The sequence below is a fragment of the Pecten maximus genome, chromosome 1 (genome assembly GCF_902652985.1).
Source record: "Pecten maximus chromosome 1, xPecMax1.1, whole genome shotgun sequence".
Classification (NCBI taxonomy): domain Eukaryota; kingdom Metazoa; phylum Mollusca; class Bivalvia; order Pectinida; family Pectinidae; genus Pecten; species Pecten maximus.
In genome coordinates this window covers 1,024,496-1,034,332 of record NC_047015.1, presented here as the reverse complement: position 1 = coordinate 1,034,332, position 9,837 = coordinate 1,024,496, and the positions used below count along the sequence as shown (strand labels likewise).

The 9,837-nt window shown below is 35.3% G+C and overlaps 1 long non-coding RNA gene across 1 annotated transcript; it reads left to right on the top strand.

Annotated features, from left to right (window-relative positions):
• The first annotated feature begins 4,152 nt into the window (after positions 1-4,152).
• Positions 4,153-5,542, top strand: LOC117321883. The gene is made up of 2 exons (XR_004531429.1): positions 4,153-4,451; positions 5,084-5,542. It is a non-coding gene; the product is annotated as an uncharacterized LOC117321883 (long non-coding RNA).
• Positions 5,543-9,837: the final 4,295 nt, after the last annotated feature.

Here is a 9,837-nt window from a genome sequence, read left to right as displayed (position 1 = left end):
TTATATCAACCTAAACTAAAACATCATTATATCTATCTTAATTAAAACATCATTATATCTAACCTTAACTAAAACATCATTATATCTACTTTAACTAAAACATCAATATATTTACCTTTACTAAAACATCATTATATCTATCTGAATTAAACATCATTATATCTACCCTGACTAAAACATCATTATATCTACCTTAATTAAAACATCATTTCATTTATCTTAACTTAAACACCATTATATCTAACCTAAATAAAACATCATTAATTACTTACAAAACTTTAAGAACAAACTAACATTACCATCATATAATACTACAACATCACTCTTTAAAAGCACATTAATTAATACTTACAAATCATAATCTCTTAACAACATCATTTAACTTACTAAAACATACACATTATATTTAACCATTAATTTACAACAAAACATTCATATATTATAAAAATCTTATCTCCATAATAACCATTAAAACATCTAAACATTGCACCATAACCTATACACCAGTGCAGCTATACACCAGTGGTCAAACATTAATAAAAGCGGGATTTTTTTGAGTTGTTAGTTTTTTCAAGTGAAATGTAAACAATGTAATTAACATGAACAAGTTTTAATTTGTTATAATCATGTACAATACTTATGGGGCAAATGTAGCAGGGAAACCCTAACGGGTTCCTATGCCATTTGCCCACCATACATATTGCTGCCATATCGACTATAACTATATTAAAACCACTGTTCATTGCTTAAATGGTAAACCATTACACCTTTGGACACGGCGACATTTCGATATGATGTACTAATACACCTTTGGATATGACGACATTTCGATATGATATATCAATACTCCTTAGGACATTATATTTACCTTAACTAAAACATCATTATATTTACCTTAACTAAAACATCATTATATTTACCTTAACTAAAACATCATTATATCTACCTTAACTAAAACATCATTATATTTACCTTAACTAAAACATCATTATATTTACCCTGACTAAAACATCATTATATCTACCTAAACTTAAACATCATTATATTTACCTTAACTAAAACATCATTATATTAACCATAACTAAAACATCATTATATTAACCTTAACTAAAACATCATTATATCTACCCTAAGTAAAACATCATTAAATCTACCTTAACTAAAACATCATTATATTAACCATAACTAAAACATCATTATATTAACCATAACTAAAACATCATTATATTTACCTTAACTAAAACATCATTATATCTACCTAAACTAAAACATAATTATATTTACCTAAACTAAAACATCATTATATTTACCCTGACTACAACATCATTATATTTACCTTAACTAAAACATCATTATATTTACCTTAACTAAAACATCATTATATTTACTCTAACTAAAACATCATTATATTTACCCTAACTAAAACATCATTATATCTACCTATACTAAAACATCACTATATCTACCTAAACTAAAACATAATTATATTTACCTAAACTAAAACATAATTATATTTACCTTAACTAAAACATCATTATACTTACCCTGACTACAACATCATTATATTTACCTTAACTAAAACATAATTGTATCTACCTTAACTAAAACATAATTATATTCACTCTAACTAAAACATCATTATATCTACCTTAACTAAAACATCATTATATTTACCCTAACTAAAATATCATTATATTTACCTTAACTAAAACATCATTATATTTACCCTAAATAAAACATCATTACATTTACTCTAACTAAAACATCATTATATCTACCTTAACTAAAACATCATTATATTCTCTCTAACTAAAACATCATTATATTTACCTTAACTAAAACATCATTATATTTACCTTAACTAAAACATCATTATATCTACCATAACTAAAACATCGTTATATTTACCCTAAGTAAAACATCATTATATTTACCTTAACTAAAACATCATTATAACTACATTAACTAAAACACCATTATATCTACCTTAACTAAAACATCATTATATCTACCTAAACTAAAACATCATTATATCTACCTAAACTAAAACATCATCATATCTACTTTAACTAAAACATCATTATATTTACCCTAAATAAAACATCATTATATATTCCCTAAATAAAACATTATTATATCATTATATCTACCCTAAATAAACATCATCATATCTACCTTTGCTTAAACATTTAAACGTAATCTTACTCTTAATGGACAATGGACAAAATATGGACAAAAATATCGATTTACAAAGAACATCTTAAAAGATAATAAGAGAATAAAACTAGCTTGTTCCTGAAAGGAACTTCCATACATATCTAGGTCATATTCTGAGTACGGAAACTATGGTGGTGACAATGGAGCCACTTGGCAAGCATCGATCGAACTTCATATCGCACAGGGACGGGGAACATAGCTCCAAACGAGATCATGATGTCTCTTACCGTCTTCATCAACATGTATACAATGAAACGTTGTTAGGTTTGTCCTTCTGTTGTCGACATCTGGCAGGGAAATCGTTATAATAAAGAGTAGTCACTGAACAACGTAGGTAGTGGTAAGTGGGTATGTCGCTATGTAGAAATGGAAGCCTAACGATCCGGAAGTCTTCACGCTTATCAACCAAGTCTGGTGCTGTCTCGTGTGTTTATGTTAGTAAAGACAAACAAACAAGCAAATGTATGTAGAATGTGTAGTTTTACTGTATAGATAAGACATTTTTGTTCCTGAGGTCTAGTTTTAAAATCTAAAGCTCCACTCTAAAAGTTACACATCTACCTGGTCATTGTTGTGGTATCGTGCAGGTAGCTTTTAATTCGAGGGAAGTCTCGTTTTCTTTTAATTGCTAACTGATTGATTTGATCAAATATATATTTTGTACCCATCACTTTGCCATGTATAAAGGTAATCCATTGCTTGTCCATCTGATGAAAATCGCCAATGTACATGTTGATATAATTAGGACGAACGACAAGTTGATGTCGTACCTGGCGAACTTCGGTAAACAAGAAGCGGACATCCAGTCCACCGTCATGTTTTATCAACTCAATGACCCATTGAAACATTCCATTCCAATACGAAAATTATCATTTAAATATGCATATTAAATCATCCACGTGTATGGCCGAGTCGGGTACCCGAGGGTGTGTCTGTCAGGTACCTAAACACCTGATGTTTATAACGCTAGATGTTGCACTTGATAAGGGAGTCATATCATATTAATATCATATTATCATGGACAAACCCAACTGTAGACGCCTGTCATTTCATTGTGTAGTAAATCAAAACTGCACCTGATGGTAGCATTTAAATATTCCCTTCATTCTCCTGGAATAGCACACTTTAAGTGGTATACTGTATGCAATCATTTATTATATTTACAAGAAGCTGTCTAATAATATTATGTCCAGTTTAAAAATAAACGGATGATTAATTGATTTATTTGCAGTTCCTTAAACGATTCCAGAAACCCTTCGCTTACGAACAGAAGTGGTGTAGACGCCGTTATGTATCAGAACAGGTGAGGAAACAACATGGACTGTGTCAAACAGATCCTTGTTTTACATTTGACGTCATTCATTTAAGTAATGAACATTGGTTTTAATGTTGTCATAGTCGATATGGCAGCAAGATGTATGATGGGCAAATGTAGCATGGGAACCCTCCATTTGCCCACCATACATATTGCTGCCATATCGACTATAACAACTTTAAAACCATTGTTCAATACTTATGTTTATATTGTCTTACCATTTTCGTTAACTTTGAAAAAACTATACCAACACAAAAAAATCAACTGCCTCTTAGTATTGTGTCAATGGGGAAATGCGGAGCGAATGTAAATATGTTTTTACCTGAAACGTCAAACAGACAATTGTTTTACCTGAAACGTCAACCAGATCCTTGTTTTACATGAAACGTCAAAAAGATCCCTGTTTAACATTGGTCGTCAAACAGATCCTTGTTTTACTAAGGATGACAAACAGATCCTTGTTTTATATGAAACGTCAAAGAGATCCTTGTTTTACATTGGTCGTCAAACAGATCCTTGTTTCACCTCGATCGTCAAACAGATCCTTGTTTCACCTCGATCGTCAAACAGATCCTTGTTTTACATGGAATCTCTTTAGAGATCAGCCCTTTAGATCGTTCTGAAGTTCAGCAATCGAGATCTTTCTGGATATCAGCAATCGAGATCTTTTTGGAGATCAGCAATCTTGATCTCTCCGAATATTGGCAATCTACATCGTTCTGGAGCATGTCACGGTCGCCTGTATGTTTGCGTATGTCTTTGTATTATATTGGTCACGTGAGAGTGTGTGTGAGCGTACCCAGGTACAGTATATGTTGGACTGTCCAGGTGACCAGTTCATCCTCTCACGAATTTTACCTGTTCGCCGTGTTTATGGCGCAAGATTAACTTGTTGAAGAAGCTCAGACATCGGATTGGGGTAAGTAGTCTTGCTATCGTTCTTAAATTGTGTTTTCTGCTTGTTTAATATGGTTATTTATTGCCATATTTATCTCATACTTAGTGTAAGTCAAGCCATCTAGTTATCGGTGCGTGCCATTCATGCGTGAATATTTGTATAATCGAATACAGGTGTTGTATTTTGATAAAAACTCATATTTTCGTTGTTTATAGATAAACTAACATATTGTACATGTATGTCTGCTAATGTATTGATAGTTTAGATGTTGTAAAACTGATAATTGAACTCAGTAACGTGATTTTGTTCATGCTAATTATGTATGGAAGCCATGAGTGGTAGTCATGAGTAGGTGTACTGGCGTGAGTGCGCGCAGGTGAAAATTCTACGGAAGCTCATGGACGTCGTATAAGGCTTGCTTTCCTTATTCGTTATTAAAGTAATGTTTTATGTAGAATTTCATCACGCACCGAAGATATTAGTATTTTTGTATTATTGTATTGTATTGACATTTAGGGTATACTTATTGGTAGTTTACAATAATTAATTACGTATTGGTAAATTGAAGATAACGTCTTGGGTTGTGAATATATGTTGATTATGAGTGTGAAAGAATGGATGTTTAGTGGTTATTTTTTTTATATTTGTTAAAGCTTCACATGACGGGTGCATGTTCGCCAAACGTAAAGATGGGTCAACCTGAATGGACAACAGGTCTTCAGTGATGCAGGGTCAGGGCCGACCAGAGGTTGAGGTCAACTGCCAAGAAGACAGAAAAGGGAAAGTGGTTGCTGTCCACTGTTAATATCCTCGCCAGTAGAGGACCATTATTGTAATCCGTTTGCCGGATGCTGCAGATGCCGTTTATTGTTTTGTCTGTGCTGTTTCACCGTGAAACATGAAATGATTTGTGTGACTAACATTGCAGAGGTGAACTGATCGTGACACCAATCGTCACAAGAGCTTGGGAAAGTGAACGACATTCCTGTCGTCTGGAGAGACTGTAGATTCAGTGATATATGCATAAATGTAGTATAGTAGAGAGTGCGATTGGGAGAGTGAATGAGTTTGTAATTTTTTGTGATTCTATGTAAATAAACTTGTATATATGATCATGGTGTAAGACTCCTTGTGTTGATTTCTGGAATAACCAAGCTGAGGCTCGTCACGAAATGTTGGCGTCATCTGCAAATAGATACTTTTCTGAATGAACTGAGTTTGAGAAATCATTTACAAATACAATGAACATCAATGGTCCGAGAACAGTTCATTGCGGGATTCCCGATGTGACATCAGCCCTGGCGGAACAAGCGCCATTTACTTGTTGTTGTCCTGTTATAACGTGTGTTCTCAAGACCTGATACCTATATCTTATTGTTGTTGTCCTGTCATAACGAGTGTTCTCAAGACCTGATCCCTATATCTTATTGTTGTTGTCCTGTTATAACGAGTGTTCTCAAGATCTGATCCCTATATCGTATTGTTGTCCTGTTATAACGAGTGTTCTCAAGATCTGATCCCTATATCTTATTGTTGTTGTCCTGTTATAACGAGTGTTTTCAAGATCTGATCCCTATATCTTACTGTTGTCCTGTTATAACGTGTGTTCTCAAGATCTGATCTCTATATCTTATTGTTGTTGTCCTGTCATAACGAGTGTTCTCAAGATCTGATCCCTATATCGTATTGTTGTTGTCCTGTTATAACGAGTGTTCTCAAGATCTGATACCTACATCTTATTGTTGTTGTCCTGTTATAACGTGTGTTCTCAAGACCTGATACCTATATCTTATTGTTGTTGTCCTGTTATAACGAGTGTTCTCAAGATCTGATCCCTATATCCTATTGTTGTTGTCCTGTTATAACGAGTGTTCTCAAGATCTCATCCCTATATCCTATTGTTGTTGTCTTGTTATAACGAGTGTTCTCAAGACCTGATCCCTATATCTTATTGTTGTCCTGTTATAACGTGTGTTCTCAAGACCTTATACCTATATCCTATTGTTGTTGTCCTGTTATAACGAGTGTTCTCAAGATCTGATCCCTATATCCTATTGTTGTTGTCTTGTTATAACGAGTGTTCTCAAGACCTGATCCCTATATCTTATTGTTGTCCTGTTATAACGTGTGTTCTCAAGACCTGATCCCTATATCCTATTGTTGTTGTCCTGTTATAACGAGTGTTCTCAAGATCTGATCCCTATATCTTATTGTTGTTGTCCTGTTATAACGAGTGTTCTCAAGATCTGATCCCTATATCCTATTGTTGTTGTCCTGTTATAACGAGTGTTCTCAAGATCTGATCCCTATATCCTATTGTTGTTGTCTTGTTATAACGAGTGTTCTCAAGACCTGATCCCTATATCTTATTGTTGTCCTGTTATAACGTGTGTTCTCAAGACCTGATCCCTATATCCTATTGTTGTTGTCCTGTTATAACGTGTGTTCTCAAGACCTGATCCCTATATCTTATTGTTGTCCTGTGATAACGTGTGTTCTCAAGACCTGATACCTATATCTTATTGTTGTCCTGTTATAACGAGTGTTCTCAAGATCTGATCCCTATATCTATTGTTGTCCTGTTATAACGAGTGTTCTCAAGACCTGATACCTATATCTTATTGTTGTTGTCCTGTTATAACGAGTGTTCTCAAGATCTGATCCCTATATCTTATTGTTGTCCTGTTATAACGTGTGTTCTCAAGATCTGATCCCTATATCTTATTGTTGTTGTCCTGTTATAACGTGTGTTCTCAAGACCTGATCCCTATATCTTATTGTTGTAAGATTACCATGGATAACCTTGAAAGGTGTTGTAACGCATTGAAATATACCTGTCCATACCATAATAGACCCTCCTCCCTCGAATATGTCGCTTTCCGTTACGCAAGCGTCAGTGTATCTTTCACCACGACGTCGATAGGCACGTTATCGTTCATCTTAACTGTGAAGCGAGACTGTTCGGTGAACAACACGCTTCTCCAATTGGCCTAACGAAACCGATAAGGTACATTCGCAAGCATCCCACTGCATTGGACGTTGTCGTCGCCTCAGCGTATGTGGCGGACCAACATAGGGACGTAGTACTCGCGCAACCGATTCTTAAGCGTTCCTGGACACACTGGCCGACCATGAGTGCCGACAACTTGACGAACCGTCTCCGTCGCCATCTTAAATGCGAGAGTCGTATGCGTCTATCTTGACGCCGCGACATAATGCGCGGGCGTCCGCTCTAGGGATGGTATCAAAAATCATTGTGTCTCTGAAACAACCAACTAGACGGGATACTGTTGTCTCATGTATACCGTATTGCTGGGCTATATGACGTTGTTTCATGTATACCGTATTGCTGGGCTATATGACGTTGTCTCATGTATACCATACTGCTGGGCTATATGACGTTGTCTCATGTATACCGTATTGCTGGGCTATATGAAGTTGTCCCATGTATACCGTATTGCTGGGCTATATGACGTTGTCTCATGTATACCATATTGCTGGGCTATATGACGTTGTCTCATGTATACCGTATTGCTGGGCTATATGAAGTTGTCCCATGTATACCGTATTGCTGGGCTATATGACGTTGTCTCATGTATACCATATTGCTGGGCTATATGACGTTGTCTCATGTATACCATATTGCTGGGCTATATGACGTTGTCTCATGTATACCGTATTGCTGGGCTATATGAAGTTGTCCCATGTATACCGTATTGCTGGGCTATATGACGTTGTCTCATGTATACCATACTGCTGGGCTATATGAAGTTGTCTCATGTATACCATATTGCTGGGCTATATTACGTTACGAATGGCCCCGCATTATCAGAGCAATGTCCCTACCCCTATCGGCTTCTCCCAAACAGCAATGTCCCTACCCCTATCGACTTCTCTCAAACGCGGCATTTTTCATCTGTAATGGTTTACCAGCATATAGACCACGTCGTGTCGAAAAGTTTTATTAGAAAAACAGAACTTGAGATTCATTGTTATGTCTCGTGAATTTTGTGATGCGTTCCGTTAATCCTTTAATTCAAAGACTTTCTATACGACCGACGTTACACTTGCTGGTCGGTAGTCTCCCCCTGCGTATTTATTCCCCTGGAGGAGGGAGGCCGCGGTGGCCAAGTGGTTAAGGTGTCCCGACACTTTATCACTAGCGCTCCACCTCCAAAACCTAGCACGTCCTTAAATGACCCTGATCTTTAATAGGACGTTAAACAAAAGAAACCAAACCAAATAAACCAAATTATCACCCTACCTGAAGATTGTACAAGCTCTAGCTCTCTTCCAGTCATCTCGCATAGTTCCTTTTGCCAGTGATTAAAAGTTTTGTCAGTGGGCATGTTATTCTGGGAGCAATGTTTTTTTTTTGTTTTTGTTTTTTTTCAGAAACATTGGGTGGAGTTCATCAAGTTCTGTCTTCTTTCAATTATTTTATTAGTGCCTCTTCGTTTACTGTTAGGACTGTCATTTATTCATTCATCCCTCATTGACACAAGCGTGGTGTGATTTCATTCTCCTCTTCCTTCAATAAGTCTGAATAACGTGAATAACGTACTCCTATACATACATTAAATAGCTAGCGGCTTTTTAACGGTTTCAGTTTACCACGCTTGTATTCCTATATTTGTAAAAAGTAGGGGTGTTCTGACATGCTCAGTTTACAATACTTGCATTCCTATACATGTATTATCTAGGAGCTTTCTAATAGGTTCAATTTACACACCTGTATTCCTATATTTGTAATATCTAGGGGCTTTCTGACATGTTCAGTTTACAACTTATGTATTCCTATATTTAGATATTAACTAGGAGTTTTCTGACATGTTCAGTTTACAACACCTGTATTCCTATATTTAGATATTAACTAGGAGTTTTCTGACATGTTCAGTTTACAACACCTGTATTCCTATATTTAGATATTAACTAGGAGTTTTCTGACATGTTCAGTTTACAACACCTGTATTCCTATATTTAGATATTAACTAGGAGTTTTCTGACATGTTCAGTTTACAACACCTGTATTCCTATACATAAATATTAGCTAGGGGTTTTCTAACAAGTTAAGTTCGATTTGTAACTCTTTTTTTCCAATTCAGATGTTTCTGTTTTAACTTTAGCAGTGCTTTTGTTTGCAATTGTTGTATTACTTTGATTAATGGGCAACTTTTAACCTCGGTGTTTATTCCGGAAGTCTTATTTTATACCTGGGATGAAACCTCATATTATTCCATAGAATAATCGCATAATTGTGTGTCATCAATGGTACAAAAACAAACAATGAGTTTCAGACTTGTGTTTCATTTAGGAAGTGACTTCTGGGCAACTTTTAACCTCGGTGTTTATTCCGGAAGTCTTATTTTATACCTGGGATGAAACCTCATATTATTCCATAGAATAA